Here is a 25,015-nt window from a genome sequence, read left to right on the forward strand (position 1 = left end):
GTTTAACTTCCAAACGGAAGTTGAGGGTTCGATTCCCAGCGAAGGCAATAACTTTCTGTTGTTGTTTAGTAGTCCAACATTTGTCAAATCACCCAGGCTAGGTAGCGAAACCCGGGCCTGAAGCGCCCTTATTTTTAATCATTTTTTCTTTATTCTTATTTTGCCTCATACGGGCTGCACCTTTACTTCGCCTACTCATTGTAATATTAAATAAAATGACTACGTAATTTAGTGAATAAATATTTAAATATCTAAAATCACTAAAAGATAAAAAATAATCAAACTCAGATTTTCAATACAAAAAAATTTAATATAATATATGTACATAACAATCGTTGTAATAACTATATAAAAATAACCAAAAACCTTATTTACCCTATCTGCTACACATATTTTATATTCTACTATATACACACGATTTAGCTTAAGACCTACCTAAACCTATTTGTCTATTTGCAATATTATTTTAACTACTACCAACTAATCACTTTGAAATCTATGCCGAGCCCAAACAATACAAAAATAATAATATAATTTTGCGACATACACAAATTCCCAACAAAACAATTAAGATAGAACCTTCCCTTAAATGGAACACTTGGTAATTTTATTTATTCCATCGGATCCAAAACAATGTAAACTTGTTTTCGTACACATATTAAACGTATTTCAATTGATATATATTAAAATGGTACGTGTCTTGTAATTTACCTACCTTAATCATTTCACAAATTTATACACATTATAAGATATTAATATTAATATACCCTCTATAATAGTTTAATAATAATTTGGCAGCGGCATTTGGCACAGTGCTTGACGATTATTTATCTATTTAAATTCTGCTCAAAAAGCAGGATTTCTAGGATATAGTACTGCATATATTAAAAGTATTTATATACAAATAACGATAATATTTAATATCCATCCTATGATATCCCTTGCGTATATAAATGATGAAAATAACAAGGATAAAAACATAATGTTTCACGGTACTTTAAAACTATTTTATTTTAAGAAAATTTTAAGAAAATACTTATACAAGCGACGGTATGAACTCTTTGAAGTTACGAAAATGAGAAGCATCATTCAATGCATCAAGATATGAGGTTGGCAGGCGAAATAAACCACATTTTATACGATACTAGTGTAGTATTACGGTTTAGTTTTAATTTAACACCCATGGCAGAACTTCTTACAAATTAATGTTCTGGGCAATCCGGTTGAAGAAATTGATAGACGTCATGCTAACAATCTCAATAATGAGGTGAACTAGAAGTAATTAGGTCCAAGAAGTATAAACATTTCTTCACGAAAACAACGATTTAGTTAAAATGTTCAAAATAGCATTGGATCGAACAGCACAATATGGTCACCAGACCTGGTAAAACACCCGGTGGCTACGCAACAAGGAGATTTGATGCAGGTTCACAGGGGTCATCTAGCATTCAATTAAAATGTACTTTTAAACTAACTCCAAGCCGCAAAATCACATTTCTCTTAAACAAGAAAACTTATTAACTAGGTAGCATTTGATTTGAAAATATTCATGAAGTAACATTACTGCATTATTCATATTACATGCACTATATTTATCGGTACAAAATTTGAATTGCTAGTAAATACATATAATATTTTTATAAGAAATAGCTTAAGTATGGATTTTGATTTCAAGTTTTAATTTTATTAAGATGTCATTTTTCACGGATTATGTAGCACAGTGTGAAATGTTGTTAGAGCAGTATTAGGTGCTTGCAGGTATATTTACCAGCTAGAATAACAGCTTGATGTTAGGTCTATCAAAGATTAAATGTATGAAATGTATAAAAACTGTGAGTAGATTTTCAATACAAACATAATTTGTTCGAAGAAACTGTTAGAAGGGGTCTAATGGAACTTCCGGATATTGCTTTTAAAAGAATATATTTTTTTAAAGTATATAATAAAGTCAAGGAAGATTTATTATTTCAATATATGTTTTCAGATGAGACATGGACATCTCAGAATGAAAAATTCATAGCAGAGATTTGAACTTCAGGCTGGAAACAGGAATAATTAATAACACCTTCGGTTTGGATGAACTCAATCAGGCACCTTTAAAAAGAAGTTAATAAATGATGGAATTGTGAACAAATGTTATATGGATTGGAAATTAACCGCTTAGTTACTCACTCGAATGAAATTTTCTGAATATGATATGATTCAATGCTGTCAATTTCTAAGACAGCGTGATGAGAATGGAAACAAGTAAAGATGAGTATATAACAAATAAATGATAACTGTAGGAAATTTTATTGTAGAGTGTAAAAGATTTATGTTCACAGATATGTGTGCAATTGTTCAGATTGTATTCTTCATAAAATAGCTCGCATACCAAAATTATTTTCCGGGAATATTTAATAGGAGCTACAACAATGACCAAAATAAAGTTGGTAAATTAGACAGTAATAACCTGCCTAATCAGGGAAACGTTAATATCTTTATTACAGAAAATGGAATTTAGGAACATCATGAAGACTAGCATCTGGCGAAAAGCCTTATTCATAAAAAATAATAAATAACGAAACGTTTATTTGTGAAGCTCTAAAGCAAAGAGGTGTTTATTGCAAACGTTTAATGGCTATTGGAATAAAAACGACAGTTTTAGGTTTGAAATCAAACGGCTTTACGTAAACTGTTAACACTAACACAAGTATAAATAAAGTTGTTATTATATTTTAAATAAAATGTTACAGTAAATATTATGATGTTATTTCGAAAATGTTTTAGTACAATCTACGATAAAATGTAAAAAAGCTATATTATCTATATAAATTATTGCATTTACATCTGATTGTAAACACTTCATTAAAATATCTAGGCATACTTTTTATAAGTATGCTAATTTATTTTCTTAAACTTCTCGAGAAAATATATAACATAAAATTAAGATGAGTTAAATCATTTTTCAATTTCATAAGAGTTGCCAAAGTAACTAAATAGTAAATATATATAATATTTTCATAAGAAATAGCTTAAGTATGGATTTTGATTTCAGTTTTTAATTTTATTAAGAGGCCATTTTTCACGGATTATGTAGCATAGTTGTTGTTAGAGCTGTATTAGGTGCTTGCAAGTATATTTACCAGCTTGAATAACAGCTTGATGTTAGGTCTACCAAAGATTAAATGTATGAAATGTATAAAAACAGTGAGTAGTTTTCAATACAAACATAATTTAATACAATTATTTTAAAGCAAACTGTTCGAAGAGCTCTAATGCAACTTCCGGATATTGCTTTTAAAATAATATATTTTTTAAAAGCATATAATAAAATCAAGGAAGACTTATTATTTCAATATATGTTTTTAGATGAGACATGGACATTTCAGAATGGAAAATTCATAGCAGAGATTTGAACTTCAGGCTGGAAACAGGAATAGTTAATAACACCTTCGGTTTGGATGAACTCAATCAGGCACCTTTAAAAAGAAGTTGATAAATGATGGAATTGTGAACAAATGTTATATGAATTGGAAGTTAACCGCTTAGTTACTCACTTGAATGAAATTTTCTGAATATGATATGATTCAATGCTGTCAATTTCTAAGACAGCGTGATGAGAATGGAAACAAGTAAAGGTGAGTATATAACAAATAAATGATAACTGTAGGAAATTTTATTGTAGAGTGTAAAAGATTTATGTTCACAGATATGTGTGCAATTGTTCAGATTGTATTCTTCATAAAATAGCTCGCATACCAAAATTATTTTCTGCGAATAGGAGCTACAACAATGACCAAAATAAAGTTGGTAAATTAGACAGTAATAACCTGCCTAATCAGGGAAACGTTAATATCTTTATTACAGAAAATGGAATTTAGGAACATCATGAAGACTAGCATCTGGCGAAAAGCCTTATTCATAAAAAATAATAAATAACGAAACGTTTATTTGTGAAGCTCTAAAGCAAAGAGGTGTTTATTGCAAACGTTTAATGGCTATTGGAATAAAAACGACAGTTTTAGGTTTGAAATCAAACGGCTTTACGTAAACTGTTAACATTAACACAAGTATAAATAAAGTTGTTAATATATTTTAAATAAAATGTTACAGTAAATATTATGATGTTATTTCGAAAATGTTTTAGTACAATCTACGATAAAATGTAAAAAGCTATATTATCTATATAAATTATTGCATTTACATCTGATTGTAAACACTTCATTAAATATCTAGGCATACTTTTTATAAGTATGCTAATTTATTTTCTTAAACTTCTCGAGAAAATATATAACATAAAATTAAGATGAGTTAAATCATTTTTCAATTTCATAAGAGTTGCCAAAGTAACTAAATAGTAAGTACATATAATATTTTCATAAGACAATCAGGCACCTTTAAAAAGAAGTTGATAAATGATGGAATTGTGAACAAATGTTATATGGATTGGAAATTAACCCCTTAGTTAGTCACTTGAATGAAACTTTCTGAATATGATATGAGTAAAGGTGAGTATGTAACAAATAAATGATAACTGTAGGAAATTTTATTGTAGAGTGTAAAAAATTTATTTTCACAAATATGTGTGTAATTGTTCAGAAAATATATGAGCATTTGGTTAAAATGTGCCAGAAGAGAAAGTACACCAACCGTTTTGTAGAATGGCAAATGTATAAGGCTGTATAATGTATAAATGTATGTATGATGTATGATGTATAAATGTATAATTTCTTTTATGTCAAAGCCAAACTGAACTAAAACTCATAGTTGATACGGCAAAATTGTGATGTTTTGACGTCACAAATTTAGATGACGTATGTTCAAAACTTCTTTGGGTAGACTAAATATTATTTTGTTGTTTGATGTGAAGAAGTCTGCTTCCGAAGTCCATGAGACACTTATCTCAATTGTTAGTTTTGGTTTTCATGATTAAACAATGAATAATAACGAGCTGTCTGGAGGACCACGAAGCCCAGCTCCAGCTGTCAACAAACTTCCTAATAACTCAGCAGTTGATAAATCAACTATTTCTAGATGACCGTATGCGATGGGAGGCATCCAAAAGGAATGACCACCACACGAATTTAGTGAAAATACTACTTCGAACAATTTCAACATTGCGGTTTCATTGCTTGCCAGACAAAACAGAACAGTTGTATATGGCGTATTCGTGCTAGCGAAGAAAAGTGTTTCTATTACGATAACGCTAAGAACAAAAGTAGTGGGTTAGTGTAGGAGAGCCATCCATGGCAACACAGAAGCGGAATATTCATCATCGTCCGTTCGGCACCCTATCGGCATGTTGCTAAAAGATAGGAAAATGTTATACGAAATGATAGAAAATACTTTGATTAATATATATTGTGTATTGTATATATTTTTAATGTGAAAATATGATCATAAAACATGCAACAACGTAATATTCTTAGTTTTTTAAATTGGTGTATAGGCCCCAAATAAATTTTAATATTAAGCATAAATAATGTAAATAATGTTAGTTAAATAATTAATCTATCTGTACAATTTCTTCAAGTACGGAGAGTAGATCATAACAGTTTAGTTGATGTCAGTTTCATTGAGACTAAGTACAGGTCAATTACACTATTTTTCTAGTTATTAGCAGCTGAATAAGACTTTTAATATGAAGTTGATGCTCACTTCCAGCTACTCTAGAGCCCATTTAGCAACCAATCAGCGTATTCTATAGACATTATCTTCTACTGCCATGTTCAGTATAATTTACTTTATCAAACAACATCATCATAATATCATAATTACAACAATCGAGTTAGAAAGAAAAAAATACTTTAATAAATTCTATTGGCTCCCAAAAACTGAAAATGGCGTAAAATATAGTGGCAATTCAGAAAACTACAATGTAAACATTATAGTTATAACAATAAGGTACATAATTTTTGACTTATTGTATTAATGAAATGCTACCTACGATATCAAAATTATTTGAGAAACTGCTGTTAAATTGTATTAAACCATTTATAGAAATACTAGATTTTCAAGTTTGGATTTCCAAATCACCACTCGACAAGCGACTAAGTGCACAGAGTAACGGAGGTTGTTAAAAAAGTTTTCGAAGAAAAAAGATACTGCCCTGTAATATTCCTGTGCGCGTCACAAGCTTTTGACCGAATATGGAATTTGGGATTAATTTATAAAATGAGCAAATTGCTACCACGGAATTACTATCGACCGCTAGAATCACATCTTTTCGAAAGAAAATTTAGACTCTCGCTTGAAGGGACATTCTCAACACAAACCTATTTCGGCTGGAGTTTCACAGAGTAGTGTCTTATTACTTCTATATCTGCTCTATACTGCTATCATAACAACAAAAGAAACAGTATTTGGTACATTTCCGACGACACAGTTATCATGGTAAAAGATGTTTAAGGCTGTAGAAAAAGTACAAGTAGCGGTTAACAAGATCGACAAATGGACTGGAGACTGGAAAATGCAGCCTATTAGCTCTAAATCTGTCCATGTTAATTTTGCGTTGCGGCGAAATGACAAAAACCTAATTATATCACTTAACGATTCCTCAAGCAGAATTACCTAAAACCTAAATTATCTCAAGTAGGTTAAATTGGAAATATCATGTTAGACAAAAATCAGAGCAGATTTGACTCAAAGTCAAGCAACTGAACTGGTTATTCGGAAGATACTCTTAAGTTGACCTAAAACCAAAGAGATTAGTTTATCAATCAATCATACCACCCAATTTAGGACTATGGATTGCAAATGTAGGATTGCACTAAAACATCAAACCAACTAGTAAACCAACACACCCAAAACAAACTTCTACGATTAAGTACCAATGCTTATCGCTACGTAACCAACGAAGAGCTGCACAGTGACCTCGAAATCAAATGGATACATGAAGTGATCCAAGATCTCGCCTTAAAGCAAGAAATGAGGTTACTAAATCGCAGCAACGTGGAAATGATTTAACTACTGGACAACAGGCAGGCAATCAGAAGATTGAAGCGAACCAAACAACACCAACTTATTTAGTGTATAAGTGTATACTTAACTTTCGCTTTAATATGAATCAAATCAAAGTTAATTTGTTAGCTTTCGAAAGACTGGAAAAAATACTGTTGATATGAATTATATGTTTATTGGAATTCTTTTGACGTGAAGGAAACAAGAGCCGTTGGCTACCACGTGAGGTTTATCATTCCCGATTATTCGCTATACAACCTTAATTTAACACTTAATTTGTTTTTGAACATAATATCTCGGACAAAATTTGAAAAATCTTTCGAGAAGAAATATATTTCTCTTCGAGTCCATTGTATTTTATGAAAATATACCTTGCACAAGGCAACTCATCTAATGCCAACATTATACAACCTTGATATGTATATTTGAACTTTGTACTATAACTGACAAAATTAGCCGACAAGGCATAGAACAAGAATGTTGGGCTGTACTCCCAGTATATACATTTCTCAATTTTTAATGACCACTATAACCATCCTGCGAGTATTTCTACGAAACTCAGCTGTCCGACAAAATACCGATCAATTCACAGAACTGACTCTTCCTTGACGGAAATGACTCAGTAGTGTAGAACGATTTTTTTTAAAACAGCTTTTTCTACTTCGTAGATTCTAGCCCGTTTTTAATCTAACCTACTAAACTACAGACGGTATTTATTTTTATTTTTTCTTACCAGACAATGTAATATTCTCTGAGAAATATTTAGAAAGTCAGAAAGTGTAAAGTCATTTTTAAAAGTTCGCGCAAAATATTACTGTTTTTTATTATTCGAGAAGTGACGTGTTTATAAGACAAAAGTGGAGGCAGAGCTGGGCAAAATAGACGCTTTACTTTAATTAAAAATATTTTAATAAAATAATTGAACCGACTTCAAAAAATAAATATGGAACTCACAAAGATCAATCAAACTTAGATTTCTAATACGTAAAAAAAGTTTTAAAATAAAATATGTACATAATAATCGCTGTAATAACCAAATAAAAATAATCAAAAAACTTATTTAACCTATCTGCTACACGTATTTTATATACTACGACATACAGACAATTTAGCTTAATACCTACCTAAACCTATTTATATATTTACAATGTTAGTTTAATTACTACCAATTGATCACTGAAGTCAGTGCCTCCGATTTTTCGTCACATCAGTTCAGCAATAACCTTATACACAAATATTTGATTAGTTTAGATAAAAAATATGTGAAAACATTGTATATGCTTTTTGAAATTTGAGGCTTTCCCACGATTTTGTGCCCTTCCTCCCATCATATCCTCGTGCTCACTGTATTCTAAGCTACTTCATTGTCACTCTCTAAAGAACGCAATTCTGACATAGCAATACGACTATTTTTTTGATCTGTCTCTCTCTGGTCATCAGTGTGGTTAGCACGTGAGGTAGCTCTTCGTACATTTGATTGAATGCGACGACCTAAGTCAAATCGTCTTCTTCTCGGCATCGTAAATTGTAATTAATCAAAGTGAGAAAAGTCATTGCGCACTTAGCAGTAAAGTGTCACTATCACAAAAAATCAATAAAAAAAAACACATCATTTGAAATTTCACTACCACAAAGGATCACCGAAGTTAAGAAAGTTCTCGCGCACGTAGATTGTCGGATTCGATCTTCGGCTTCAAAGAAAAACAAAATTATTATTTATTATTTAATTTCGAGCATTTTCATATTTATTCACCTTTTAGACCTTCCCTGGACTTCCACAAATAATTCAAGAGCAAAATTATCCAAATCGGTCCAGCCGTTCTCGAGTTTTAGCGATACTAACGAACAACGATTCATTTATATATATATATATATATATAAATATATATATATATATATATATATATATATATATATATATATACATAATATGTGGAACATGTATATTATCTACTTAAGTTCTTCTAAAAGATACGATTTCTTTAGGAATCTGCATCTTTTTATCATTTAGTTTTTTCAACAGATCCTGTAATCTGATAACTAAACAAGTGTTTAGCTCGTTTTCGTTTTCCCAAAAGTTCTGCTTAAACGAGAAATTGCTTAGCTAGGTAAACAATGACTAACTTAAGGGATTCTCTCCTGAGTATTTATCTACGCACAGAAGGGTTTTCTCTTTATATTTTAAACTAGAAGACTGTAGGCCCAAATGTGGTAGACCACTGTTTAACAAGATGCAGTTCCTAGTTGCAACCTATAGTGTAAAAAATACATTTTTTTTCAAAATTGGAATGCTTCAATACTTGAAATTATACTATGTGTCTATATAGATTATATTCAAATAGAAGAATATGTTCCTTTAAGATCAGGCAAGTAGGAGCCAGACCATACAATACCAAAAAGAACAAGTAAGTGTATGTAATATCTTTTTATTATTTTGCTATTTTTATAATTCCTATTTTATAGAATCTAGAGGTCGGATACAACTTATGTTAGTTCCAGAAGCCCGGCATTTATACAAACAAGTAGTTTATATTTCTAAAGAAGTTAATAGAATAAATGTTATCTCACGATACCAAGGATTTATTTTAATTTATATGTTTTTGAAGCCATGTCTAGACATTTTTATGTATTGCCAAAAGTATGTGCCAAAGCAAATTTAAAGAACATTTTGGTGCTCAACATCTGGAAGAGGAAAATATAATAAGAAAAGTAATAATTAGGTGTTGCTTGTTCTGGTGGATGAAAAAATTATTGTATGTATTTAGAAAATATTTTTAAAAAATGTTAACTAGTATTTAAATAAAATAATTTATTAAAAATCTATTTTTTAAGTTCTCCCTGTAATATTAATAAATTTTAATCTCATTTTTTAATTCCCCCTGTACTAAATGAACACGCCTTGCACGATATCTGGTGACTTGGTCTAGTATAGTTTGGTTACTAGGTATACAGGGGAGATTCTAAGTCGATCTATTTTGTGGTAGAAACGCTATCCCTAGGGGGCAATAGCAACAAACTACTAGATTAATTCTTTGAGTTTAATTCTGCTGGATTCGCTTAACTTAGTAAACACCAATTTAGTTTTTTATATTGTTAATGTTTAATGATTGCTATATCGGTATCTGCGTCAAGTGTTATACGTTTCCTTTGGATCCTGCATAATGTATTCTCATAAGTTCATCGATGAAGGCCAGAAGTCCAGATGAAATGTAATAGTGATTAAACCAACAAATGTACCTTATTATATGGGCCTATAAATTAGTTTTAAAGGATTTTTTAAAACTTGAAGCTTTACTGTGAAAACACATACTGGGTCTGACACATAGATGGCATTAATAGAATTAAATCCATATGTTTTTTATTTAGTCCTAACACTCAAAAGATGCGTATATAAATTTGACAGTTGTCGGATCATTAGTTTGTGAATTATAGCATTTTGAGTGAAGCAACTTTTGTATTGTGAAATGGATAAAAAGGACTTTCACGTGTTGATACAATATTGCTTTTTAAAGGGAAAAAATACAGTTGAAGAAAAAACTTGGCTCGATGCCAAGTTTCGGGACACTGTCCCAGGAAAATCGACTATCAAGGATTGGTATGCTAAGTTTATACGTGGTGAAATGAACACCGAAGGCGGTGAACACAGTGGACGCCCAAAAGAGGTTGTTACAGACGAAAACATAAAAGAAATCCACAAAATTTGAATGACCGTAAATTGAAATTGAATGAAATAGCAGACACTAAAGATATTAACTGAATCTGTACATCATATCATTCACGAATATTTGGGTATGAGAAAGACCTGTGCCGCGCGAGCTCACTTTTGACCAAAAACAACAACGAGTTGATGACTCAGAGAATGTGTTTGAAGATGATCAAACGTAATAAACTAGAGTTCTTGCATCGATATGTGACAATGGATGAAACATGTCTCCACCATTTCACTCCGAAGTCCAATCGACAGTCATCCGAGTAGACTGCACTCTTATATAATGTTATTGGACCGTTTGAAGGACGAAATCGCCGAAAACCGGCCGCATTTGAAGAAAAAGAAAGTGCTGCTCCACCAAGACAATGCACCGTGTCACAAGTCAGGGAAAACCATAAAACTATAGCAAAAATCCATCTATCCACCTTATTCTCCAGATCTGGCCCCCAGTTACTATTTCCTGTTCTCAGATCTCAAAAGAATGCTCGCGTGGAAGACATTTTCGTCGAATGAAGAGGTGATCGCCGAGACTGAGGCCTATTTTGAAGCAAAGGACAAATCGTACCACAAGAATGATATCGAAAAGTTGGAGAGTTGAAGGGAATTATGTTGAATAAAAAAACTAATTTTGCCAAAAAAAAGTGTTTTACTATGGTAAGCCGGAGACTGATCAATTAACCTGTCATTCAAAGTATTGCCGATCGATAACCGCAACTTTTTCCCCTATTTCAGATAATTTACGGATTTCATCTCGAAAGAAGGACGTACCTTTTGAGGCTGTCCACAAATCGACCATTTTTTGGCATCTTCATAAGTGAAGCGCTTCTCAGACATTTCAGGACTCATATCTCGGAATAAGTAGTAACCAGAACGAGCAAGGTCTAGAGAATTCGGCGAATGGGGTATCACTTCCCATTTTGATGCCTCCTTGTATGTTTTCGCCGATTTTGTAATATGTGGTCGATCGTTATCTTGCTGAAGAATAAGTTTATTGAGCGTTTGCTCGTCTTTAGGTCGTTTTTTTTTGCGCACAGTGGTCAGCTTACAGTCGATAGCGATCCCTATTGATGGTTTCGTTAAGTATTAGCAGCTTATAAATAACACATACTGAAAAGTCAAGCCTATCAGAGAGGGTTCAACTTGAAGTTGGTTAGAAATGTACCCGATGCGATTTAATATACAGTAACACAATCTATTGAAAATCCTTTAAAATTAATTTATAGACAAATATATATCTGTTTATTTTAAACGCTATAATTTAGAATTGAATTACACCTTTTAAGTATTTAAGTATTTACCTGATTTAAGTATTTATTCATATTTTACTCATTTTTAAATCTTATATATGTATTTTTATTGATCATATTTTATATGTTATGTTCGAAAAAAGACTGTTTCATATCTGTTGCATAAAATGAAGTTTAACATACAAACATTGAGGCATATACTGTATATTTTAAAGACCGGAACGGATGTTAAATGATTATATTAAGAGATGAGAGACGACCAACAGAACTATTTCCTAAAAATAATTACCAGATATCGCAAAATTAGCTTTGCTTCCGCGATTTTACCGTACGAAAAAAGTTTCGTAGTAAAAAGTTTAGAAAATAGCGCAAATATTTTTCAGAGGTTCCTACATCGTAATATGGTGATTTTATTCTCTAGACATAATTATTATTTATGAGATTTTTGCATTGTTCAGTTGGCAACTCACAGGCAGTCCCATTGGTTTAATTTATAGGTGCGGCAAACTCTCCCAAAAGACTAGGATGGCCATGTTTAGTATTCATGTTGAGCTTTACATCTATTATTTGGTCGCGACCTTCAACAGAAGGAAATTACTACATTCTTAATATCCTATGAATATATTAAAACAAAACAAAAAAAGCGCAAAATTGCCAGAAAATTAAATAACAAAATAATACTAACTAATTACTATTAAGACATAAAAAGAAAATAAGAACAAATAAAATAATAAAACCTAATAAGAAAAAAAAGGTCATAAAACATGCTACAATAAGGTGAAAAATAATGAGGATTATATGTGAGTAGAGAAGAAGGTAAAGATAACAAACAAGACAATTATGATAATTGCGCAAAAACCTACCGTAACAACATACTTGTCACAGAACCGCAATATAATAATCTCTAGATCTATGGACAACATTTCCGGATACTACAGGATGTAAAGAACGTGATTATAAAGGAAGATGATGATAATAAATAAAAATTAAAAAAAGGTGATAACTAGCAATTGGACTAAAGAAACAAATAAATAATAACGAGTCAACAGATTTCCAAAAAATAACAACAATGAGTAGAAAAGATGGAGATGAGAAATGACGGAAAATGTTTCAAATAAATATCAAGTCAAAGTCAAATATCAATACTTTTTGTGCGTCTTCATTCTACTTTAGCAAAACTGTACATGTAAAACACTTGCAAAATTCGAGGATATTATAGAAACATTAATTGCACTTGAAAAATGACAATGGTAAGTTGGTAAACGGAAATATTCATATAACAATTAACAGATGTTACATATGAGCACTTGAGTCACTTAATTACTGCTGTATCATCAAAAGGTAAACTCCTATAACCAACATACTCCGACACAAGATCAATGGTACTCCATTGATTATGCAACTTAAAGTTGTTGCCTGCTTTCCATGCTTTTCTTGGAATTTTATGAATCAATGTAATCAAATGGCAATTTTCAGGCAAATGACAATTCTTTGGTTCTTTAAGTAGTTAATGGCGACCCTAACCTCTTTGAACAGTTTAATAACGTACGCAAATCTTTCCTTTTTGTTTTTGAGATGTACAAATCAAATATTCAAATTGACTCAGTCCTCCTACAGAATATTATTATGTTTATTAAAATTGCTGAATATTATTACTTGCAAATCACTCTAATAATTTTTTCACTTTGAAAAGGCCTTTAATCAGAAAAATTAGTACTCCCCAATAGAAAGAAGATCGATAGAATGGTTTAGCAGATCGATCGACATCGTGTGCCAGCCCAGCCATACTTCATCGATCTGAACAACTGGAAATTAGAAGACATTATGTCTAGTGAGTACAACACATCCTTCACAACACTTCCAACAGATGGTCGAGCGTTGTCATGCAATATGATAAATTTTAATCTTTTACTCTGCAACTGCTGGTCATTTTGGCAGAAATAGTTAATTCAATTTATTCAATTATACAATTGGTGCTTTCCTGGACTAACCCATAACTTTTTGTACTTAAGAATATCGGAGTAAATCTACTTTTCATCGTTAGTTTCATAATACACCATAGTACAATCTTCTTTTTTTATCTGGTAAGCAATGAAACCTCGCAATGAAATATTGAAACGGTTCAAGTTGACATTTTCAGTCAACTCAGTCAGTCCGCTTTAAAGCTTCAGCTTTTCGTTCAATAAATCCTGTAATTATATTCAAATTCTTTTTGGTCCTTTGTCACTGATATCAAAATTACCACCTTGAAGTCATTGAAACTAAAACCAACAATTGAGATATGAAGGAGCAGCATTACGATAATTTTCTAAAAGTCTGCTAAAGGTTTCGAAAGTGATTTTGATTATTATAATATATACTTAGGTATGGGTATTACTTAATAATTGAGCATTAGCCTAAGAATAATAAATAATGAAGGAAAATGATTATCTGGCCACCCCCTATCTCCAATGCAAAATATTAATTCGGATTATCACGAATAATCTATTACAACAAACATAACAAGTTACGGCTTAATTTCGGAAAACTGTCAACATAAGTGGTAAATAATTAATGTGATGATATTAGAAGAATTTGAAATGTTATGGACTATTATAAAATATTTTTAATAAAGAAATTGAACCGATTTCAAAAGATAAACAGGAAACTCACTAAAAAGTAAGAAATAATCAAACTTAGATTTTTAACAAAAAAAAAAACGTTTTAAAATAAATATGTACATAATAGTCGTTATAATAACTAAATACAAATAAACAAAAACCTTATATAACTTATCAACTACACGTATTTTACATTCTCCTATATACTCATTTAGTTAGTATAACTAACTCTACTTATTTAGTTGTTATAACGTTTATTATATACATATTTTATTTTAAAACGATCTTTTAGCCGGCTTGGTGGCGCAGTGGTAAAGGCGACAGGGCGATCCACCTACTCTTGAGATAGTCGCGGGTTAGAATCCTACTTGGGCATGGTCGTAAATTTATGTTTGTGATTGTCCTAGACAAGAGTGCAAAATCCGACAAAGAAAATGATCCCAGTCACGTCAATAACCAGGCTGGGTAAGACCGGATGTCTTCTGGGAGGATGCCTAAGTTGGTCACTCGCCAATAGGTAGGTTTAAGACGATGACCGTGGTTCCGAGCCCACTAGTTAAACCCCTAGTTAGTAAAAGGAGAATTTAAAATACATTTAAATAACGTTTTTTGTGTTAAAAATCTAAGTTTGATTATGTTTTAATTTTTAGTGAGTTTGTTATTATAATAATCTTAATACAATAAATTTCGCAGTTATTTTATTTAGTATTATAAAGGGTAGGCTAAGTAAAGTGCAGCCCGTATGAGGAAAAAAAAGAATTAATTGAATGAAATGATTAAAAATAAGGAATGCTTCAGGTTCCGGGGTCCGCTACCTAGCCTAAGAGATTTGACAAAACTTTTAACTAAAGTAGAACAAAAAGTTATTGTCCCCGCCGGAAATCGAACCCGCGACCTCCGTTTGGGAGCTGAACGCTCTAACCAGAGTTTCCCTAGATTTACCCTCTTCTTCCATCAGATCCTGAATTGCTTCTATTGGGACCACCTCGGAAGTGCACTTTTTCGATTAAAAACAGAATTTTCAAAATCGGTCCACAATTGACATAGAACCTCCTCCTTTTTCGAAGTCGGTTAAAAACCACGTGAAATCATAACTGAAGATCACTATTGTCTATAATTGATGTGTTTGAGTGGTGTATTGAAGAAAGAACTAATATCAAATGAAACGAATAAAATTAATATCTTGACACACGTGTCGAATGATCCTGATGTTGCACTATGATTGTGCCACTTGTATCAATCAATGACACAGAGTCTGTCGAGATAGATGGTTACTTTTTATAAAGATCGGTCTATTCACTGAGTATGTCTAAAGACGAGGGCTTCTTAGAACGCAGAATGTGTCTTTTGTTTGAAAGACCAGAAAAGCAGTAGTTAGCGATAGACAATACTTTTAATATAACATCTGTTATATTAAAATTTCATTTCAAATGAATATTTTTTTATCAAAAAGACCCTAAATTAATTCTAATATCCAATATATCCATATGTTAAAACTACCACAAAGTATTGAAAAAGAATGAATGAAATTTCGTTCAAAACAACCACGAATGAAATACCACAACATCGATGGTGTTGCGTCATGCTCGGGAATTTGAAAGAATTATTGTTTGGGTTCGGTTATAAAAATAACATAGCAGAGCGTAAAAATAAGTAAAAACCCATAAAATACACAAACTGGAATTATTACGCACGATCAAAAGTCAAGAACGTAAAAACGAAAATAGATTTCTTTCGTCTATACTTAATTAGTGTAGTACTCTATATATGAAAAAGCAGTCAAAGAATTAATACCGGTTAAAATTACATGTTATTATTATTGTATTTCTTCCTTGTGTATTATTTATTATTCATTGTTGTGGCTTCCGATGATTTATTGTCATTTTATATCTATGAGACAGTGGTTGTGAACAAATGGTCGAACGAAACAGATTAATATTTAATTAATAATTAAATTAATAATAAGGAGGATGTGTCCAAACAACTAAAAATTATGACATAACAAAGGATGAAACATTTGTTAAACAAAACTGTTATGCAATACAAATACAAATTCCGATGTATTCCTGTAATAATTTCTAGATGTCGCTTGTAGCTTAATGTAGCTTGTGACTGCTACTATGTGCAAAAAAAAATTAAGCACGATCAATTAAAAAGTTAAACTGATATAATAGCCACATCGAGGAGATTGATCTCTTCATATATTGCTATTTTTTGATAATTATAAATGTTTTCTCTAATATAAAGATATTTGAAAATGATTTTCACAGATAAACTGCGAAAATCCATATACATGTGCGTTATCCGTTTCTTACCAGTTAAATTAACAGATTGAAAAGCATAGTCTTTCCAATAGAAAACGATATAATATATCGTAAATTTATAATAAAACACACTTTAATAGAGTAAATTTATTGGAGATTAAGGAAGGAATGTACCATACCCTAAATGTAACTTTCTAATCATTGTTGTAGTAAAATGAACTAATAATAACCTGGTGAAAAACTAACTTTAGCTTATTATAATATATTTTCCAAAGCAAATTTACTCATACTACAAACAGAAATTTCAAATACTAATCAATCAGGAATATGCTTTCGTGATCGATGACTTTTTGCCACTTTTCTAATAAAAGTAAACATAATTCTGTCACTGTAGAACCTCTGAACTGATATTTCTGAACTAAAAAATCATCCAGTTATGTATATAAACTTCCTTTGAAGCTAAATTTTTACCTTTAAGATATTTTTTTAATATCTAAAATAAATCGTCGCCGGAGAGGGTAAAATTCGAGTTATACTGTAGATACAACAAAACTTCTCACCCAATCTCTTTTAATTTTGCCGGGTCACTAAAAACGTGTGGTCTAGTGTCGTCGTGATAGAAGACAAAGTTTTTTTAGTTTGTCAATACAGACCGTAATTTAAAACCACCTGCTTTTGTTGTATTTATCATCAACTTTCCTGCTGTCAGTACCGGTCTTCCTCTTTTCATAGCCCATAATCATTCATTTTAAAATGGTTCGATTTTGATTTAGTTTAGCAGCGATTGGAAAATGAAAACTTGGCCCACTAATAATATAGATTGTTCAGTGAATGAAATGAGTAAAGCTTTAAAACCATATATGAACCTTATCAAGCCGTTCTATAATATAGGTTAATATATATTGCACTAAGTTATAAACTCCTCCAGAACTAACGAGTGAAGTAGGTGAAGTGTGAAGTATTTCGAAAGAGTATCAGTGCATTCCAATGTAGTCGCTAATCAGCTAAATATGCGAAGTGATAGTGAAGTGCGTAGACTAAAACGTAACACCATCCGATCTGATTATTGGACATATGTAGAGTTTAGAATAAGCCTTAAAATAACACTAATTAATTAAAATAGCATTTTGTACAGGAGATCACTTAATTAAGTGATTTTCTACATGCCATGTATATATAATTTTTTTTTGTTAATCTCTTAGAACGTCAATAATTTGCCCGTGGGCAATAAGTATTGTATGTAAGTATGTATGATTTCCGCTATATAATATAACCGTCCTAACATGTAGAAGATCACTTCAGTAAGTGATCTGCTGTACAACTTATATTCTAAATCTTATTCTATATATTATTCTAACTTATTTTAAAGTCTATCCTAACTTATTCTAATGACTACTCTAACTTATTCTAGAAATTATTAGATCTCACTCTATGTGTCTATTAATCAGTTCGTATAGTAGTTTTCGTTTGAGCCAACGCACTTCAACGCCATCGCGCGCATTTAGCTATTTGGTGAGTGCATTGGGATGCACTAATAGTCTTTCAGAATTCTTCGAATCACGCTCGTTATGGGTCCTAAGGAGATATCGCGTTGAATCAGTTTGTTGTGCACCTAATATGGGGCATCGACGATGACTCACAACACTTTATTCTGGAATCTCTGGAGGATATCTAATTTATAATATAAGCATAACAAATATTTATTACCCTCTGGGCAGATTGTGGACTAAGAGTAGTAATAATGTAAAAAAAGTTATAAACCACTATTGATTTTTGCGCTCATAATATGACAAGCATGACTTTTACTAAGCCAATATTCTTGTAGTGAAAATATAACCTTTACTATTACTTTAACCTTTATTACTTTACCAAGCTAGATCACACAGATATTTTATTCATTTGAACCGGGTTTATGTTCAATGATACTTACAATTTGTGATGTTCGGACTTTATTAATTGTCCAAAGCCTCCTTTATCACTGACAATAAAATCACCAATTTTAAGTCACAGAAGCCACACTCTACCACTGGAATATGATGAAGCAGTATTACCAACAGACATTTGAAAGAGCCTAGGCGGTGAATTTTATCAATCAATCTTAAACCGTCTAGCGTTTTTTTAGCGTGTGTAAACCCTATAATACACAAATATTAAAATTATCGTATCCGATAGTATAGACCATGAATGACACTAATAGATGGCATTGATAAGAATTAATTCCTAACAAATAACTTCAAAATAACAGGAAACGTGTAATATTTGCAATTTTGATATATCAATATCATCATAATCCACAATTTATATAAAACGCTTGTTCATTAGGTTATTACATGTATTCTGATAATTTATCTGTTTAAAAAAGGTATTTATTAATATCCTTGGTGCATCAATCAAAATAAGTGGTAATCAGAAGGCGCTAGAGGGTGAGTAGGGTGTGCACAATGGAACATCCCATTCAACATGCAACAGGATATCATTTACAAATCTGGCAACATGTGGCCTAACGTTCGGCCACATCAATTCATGCAAGAGGACTAATTTGCATGTGTTACCCTAATTTTTAATATATTATCGTGTATAATAATATATTAGACGAATAAAAGTTAACAGTTTCACTCAGTTTTCAGCCCAAGGTACACTACACATTCCCGATATCACCGGATGAGACTCCATGGCTGTGAATATTCCTCCTCGGTATCATTGTAGATGGCTATGTAAGGCTACTCCGTTACTTTTTGTTCTTTGTAGTATATCTATTCTTCATCGCTATTCACAACCCACCACATAATACTTTCTTTTTGTCTGGCAAGCAATAAAACCACAGCTAATTTCTCCTCTCTTCGATCTTTCTCAGCGCATGTAACAGGTTAACTGAAAATTCCCCGGCCTACCATAGTAAAACATATTTTATTGGTAAAATTAGTTTTTCGGCAATTTCGTCCTTCAAACGGTCCAATAACGCTACGTAATAGTGGCTGTTGATGGTTCTTCCTTTTTAAAGGTAGTCAATGAAAATGATTCCATGTGCATCCCAAAATACAGACCACTGTTGCGTTTTCCCACGATTTGGAGTGGGTCTATCGTGTGCAGTCGTCGGATGACTGTCGATTGGACTTCGGAGTGAAATTATGGAGACATGTTTCATCCATTGCCACATATCGACGCAAAAACTCGGGTTTATTACGCTTGATCATCTTCAAACATTGCTCCGAATCATCAAATTGTCGTTGTTTTTGGTCAAAAGTGAGCTCGCGCGGCACCCACTTTGCTCAGAGCTTTCTCATACTCAAATATTCGAATGATATGATATACACATTCAGTTGATATCTTTAGAGCGTTTACTATTTCATTCAATTTCAATTTACGGTCGTTCAAAATAATTTTATGCATTTTTTAAATGTTTTTGTCGGTAACAACCTCTTTTGGGCGTCCACTGCGTTCACCGTCTTCAGTGCACATTTCACCATGTCTAAATTTAGCATACCAATTCTTGATGGGTGATTTTCCTGGGGTAGTGTGCAGAAACTCGGCATCAAACAAAGTTTTTGCTTCCACTGTATTTTTTCCCGTCAAAAAGCAATATAACACGCGAAATTCCTTTTTATCCATTATTTTCACAATAACAAAAGTTGCTTCACTTAAAATGCCATAATTCACAAACTAATGATCGGACAGCTGTCAAATTTATTCACGCATCTTCTGAGGGTTAGTGCTAACTAAAAAACATATGGATTTAATTCTAGTAGCGCCATCTATGTATCAGCCAAGGGATTTTTCAATTGACCTGTTAAGTTGTCTGAAAGTTCATTGAGAGTTTGGGGCGAGTTTTCGTACAATAAGTCTTGTAATTAATTGTCTTTTTTAACATAGTCATCAAAATCATCACTTTTGAATTATTGGAACCAAAACCGACAATTGTGACCTGATAGAGCAGCATTACCACTTGTATGCACTGAAAAACTCAATAATTCTCAGAGCGAAACGGTTTATTTAGCTTACATATATATATATATATATATATATATATATATATATATATATATATATATATATATATATATATATATATATATATATATTTATTTATTTATTTATTTATTTTTATTTAGGCGCCTATTGATATTAGAAATATTAATACTAATCTTATCTAAGATCGATCTAATATTTAGATTAACAACCTATTTGTTTTTATCAATTGTCTTGATAAAGCTGATGAAGTTTGGAAGAAGATTGAAGTTGATGTAAATTAACTTTTTTCGGTTGTTCAATTCGAAAGGCCCATATAACGTTTTAATCATATGAATGGAAAATTGTTTTTGTTATTAGTTCAGTTAAGCCGAATACATGAATCAAATGGTACTGATTGATTGGCTTTGAACTTAAGAGCTACAATTTTCACCTATGTGCCACTTCAGTCCAAATTTCATAATTAAAAGATAGATGATTAAATGTTATTAGATTAAAATGTAACAGTTATATATTTTCAACAATAGTCGGGTATAGTAAAAACAAGCGCTCCTGAGATCCGGAACAAGCAGCATTTCGCTACGATTCGGAAATATATTATGGTACCAACAAATCAGATACAATTAAGAAAATGACAATAGGTTGTCAATATTGTATGGCAACAAAATACAGCGGCGAATCTACTAGTTTATACGGTGCCCGTGGAAAAGTAATTGCCAGAATCGGTCTACCCACCAGATCCATTGCGTTCATTAGTTTCTCAGATAGGATATTATTTTAATTACTGCTCGGCCAACATTCAAAAATATAATAGTTGTTTTCAAATGACGTCGTTTGGCACAACACATACTGTATGGGAAAATTTAATATCCATTTTCTAGATATTATACCATAAAATTGTTTTGGTTGCATTCAAACTTGTATCAGAAGTAATTTAACAACAGCTTAAATAATTTGAGATAAAAGGACAAATTTATCATTTACTAAAAGCGGTGTTACCACTACCACATGCGGAATATTAATTTTAAAAATTTATTTTATGGGCATTATCAGAGTAACGGTTTCTCATCAATTTTTTTATTAACTGACTAATGAAAAAAATACGTGGTGTGGAGACTAGACCGTGGTAGAATTTACAAGTAACTTCAAGATGACCCAACTGTCTTAATTCTAAAATATGTTATCCTAAATTAACTTTTTTCGTTTCATTCTCAAATCATTTGTTTAGTACTTTCATACTCAATCTACTCTTATATATATATATATATATATATATATATATATATATATATATATATATATATATATGTGAAAATGGGCCACGTACTATCGATAAAAAAACATTCATCGATTACTTAGGCCAAAAGAAAGGGAAATTGAACATAATATACCGATTAAAATAATCCGTTAAAATAAAGATTGACTTAAATCTAAGAAAAAGCTAAAAGCAGGCTAAAAAATAAAATTGGAGAACTCACCTACTTGATGCAGTATTCTGACTAATACATGTCAGATGTCCGGAATATGGCTGAAATTATTATGACCCCAAAATCTGGAAAACACCAAATAATGTAACATCCTATCGAAACATTTCACTACTATTACAAGATCATGGCAGATTATCATCAACTAGAGCTGATACAATTGAACTATGCATTGAAAGACGAAGTAACGTTATTCAAGAAGAAAGAGATAAGTGATTTTGTTAGATACGGTCAGGAACATATTGAAAAAATCTATGACAATATGAATGGGGGACGTAAATTCAATTTTCTACCCCACCCACTATAATATTACTTGTAGTGTGTTAAAGAAGTGCTAGTCACACATTTTATTAAAAAAACTTGACCGAAAATACCTGACTTTTAGTTAAGTAAAATGCATTAGAGATATAAATATAAGAGATATAAATATAAGAGATATAGAAATATAAATAAGTATTAATATTATTAAATATTAAGTAGCTACGGTTTCCCAGAAAATATTTTAAGCGTGTTGCAGCCGTACTGAATATTAGTATGAGCACTATGACTAAAATTTATCAAAAAAATAAAAATATAATGTTGGATTCACCGAAAAAAAAAGCGTTCACATACGAAGTGAGTGAGGAATCAAGTGCACCTTGATGTTAGCTCTATTCAAATCTATGAAATGTAAACAGTTAGTAGTTTTTTCTATATAAACATAATTTAATACAATTATTTCAGAGAAAACTCAACGGGAAACTTAGGAATGTGCAGCTCATTGAGGGATGCAGGTCATCCTATCATACACTAGTTATTAGGAAACATAGGCTTTAAATGGAATAAATGGTTCTAATGGAACTTCCAGACGTTGCTTTTGAAAGCATACAATTTTTAAAATAATGAATTAGATTAGATTTTGTTAGACAAAATAAATTTATAGTAATTCGTTGCAGATATAATGTTCTGGCGCAGGGGAAAACACTCCTCCAAGTACAAGGACCAGTACCATAAATAAATGAACCATTACATGTTTTGTTCCGGTTCGAAGACCAGCTGTTAAAGAACCTGGAGAAAATATCAGTTATTTTTATGAACAGGGACCATACAACAGCATAGTGGTGGAAAAATCCTAACAAGTAGATAGATAAAGGCTATAAGGAATGGCTTGCAACACATAAATTAAGTTTTGAAGGTGTTAGAAGGTGATCTATTTCAAATTGTTATTTAGTAAATATCAAATGTTTCATTGTATTTTATGTAATTTATTTTTTTAGAAATGTATGTATGTAAGAGGAACCCTGCTCATCATATAGTTGAATAATATGACACAGAGTATTACGTATTCCTGCATATGGAGTGTTGCAAAGAACTACTACAATGGACATGCAGATCGAGAAGGATATTCAAGTAAGAACTATTTGCATATGTGGATATTAGATCATTGTCTACAATAACACCTATAGTCTGGATGAACTCCATAAGACACAGAATCGTGAATAAGAAAGTTATGGTGATATTATGATCCAATTCTGACAATCCTTTACTGAGGAATAAAAATATTAATGAAAATAACAAAAAATATCGAAGCAACAGCACAAATACTTAATTGTTCATGAAGTTTTTTATTCTATATTAGTAGTAGGCAACAAGTATATTACAAGTTTGGTTTTATTTTAAGTTTTTCAACTTTCATTTTCATTAATTATTCTAAAATAATAATAGAAATCACATTGCAAGGAAGTTTTTTCAAAGAGGAGCCACTGAAATAATAATGTAAATAATGTTGTTAAATCCAATTTATATCTCAACAAAACCACCATAGTATTGACATATGAACTTGCAAAACATACTATAGTCTATCCAAAGTTATTTTGTATATTAGTCATCTAAATTTGTGACGTCAAAACGTGTAATATTGCCGTATTAACTCTGAGTTTTAGTACATTTTGGCTTTATATATCAAATATAATTTATTTTAACATTATATAACATCGAACTCTTTTTCATACCACATATGAGTGAAAGTCATAGGCGCGTTTGTAGTTGTATCTTCTGGAGGCCTAATCCATCTAATTAACAATTGTATATCCAAGTAATATATTTTACTTTCATTGGAAAGAAGAATTTTGTATAAGTTTGACAACCGGACGATTTGGACAGGCTAGTTGGGTTACACGTTCGAACCTATCAGACAGTATTGTGTCTCTTTTTAACTAGAATAAAATGAGAAGGAAAATATTGTCTGATTCTAAAATTCAATCATTATACATCTTGATGACGTATGCCCAAAAAAACTTTGAATAGACTATATATACATCTTGTTTATGACCCTGTAGCCTATTTTACAATATTGCTTATAGACACATTTATAAACGTAAATTCCTACATCCCGTAGCCTTGTGACTAATGCGTTACCAAACCAGCAAATCTAAATTATATTTATTTCTCTAGATGTATGTTTCTTCAAAAATATAAAAGCAGCTATAAATCTCCGAAAGCATGCGGCTAGATACTTTTACATGATTCGCTAAATAAGAATACTTAGTAACAAGACAGCGAAAACTTCACTAATGCACTAAAATCCATTAATTGAAAACCACTAGCATTTGAAAAATATTTTTATTGCATTCGAGAATTGAAACATCCTTAATTGAATGGGTTTTCCCATTAACTCGGGAGTCTTAAGAATGAAAATATTTACCTATATGACTTTGTTATTGTAAACAAAAATAAGAACAAGTAATTATCTGTTATGAATAAATAACCAGTCTTATTTAAATAATTGATATTTATATACAGACTTATAGAAATTGGGGCATTC

General features: G+C 31.3%; 1 protein-coding gene across 5 annotated transcripts in view; it reads right to left on the reverse strand.

Moving 5' to 3' along the window:
* The window catches only part of Fs (Follistatin), a 206,117-nt gene that overhangs the window by 129,825 nt on the left and 51,277 nt on the right, over positions 1 to 25,015 (reverse strand). For 2 of the 5 annotated variants that reach the window (XM_076403584.1, XM_076403589.1), the window contains exon 2: positions 22,211 to 22,280. The exons of 1 other annotated variant lie outside the window; for it this stretch is intronic. The gene's annotated coding sequence lies outside the window, so the exon portion shown is untranslated. Of the gene's footprint in view, positions 1 to 22,206; positions 22,281 to 25,015 lie in introns of all 5 variants that reach the window. 2 more of the 5 variants (XM_076403582.1, XM_076403583.1) reach the window with 1 other exon arrangement.

The sequence above is a fragment of the Rhynchophorus ferrugineus genome, unplaced genomic scaffold (genome assembly GCF_030347505.1).
Source record: "Rhynchophorus ferrugineus isolate W39M unplaced genomic scaffold, kcgeb_rfMv2 rfM4, whole genome shotgun sequence".
Lineage (NCBI taxonomy): Eukaryota > Metazoa > Arthropoda > Insecta > Coleoptera > Curculionidae > Rhynchophorus > Rhynchophorus ferrugineus.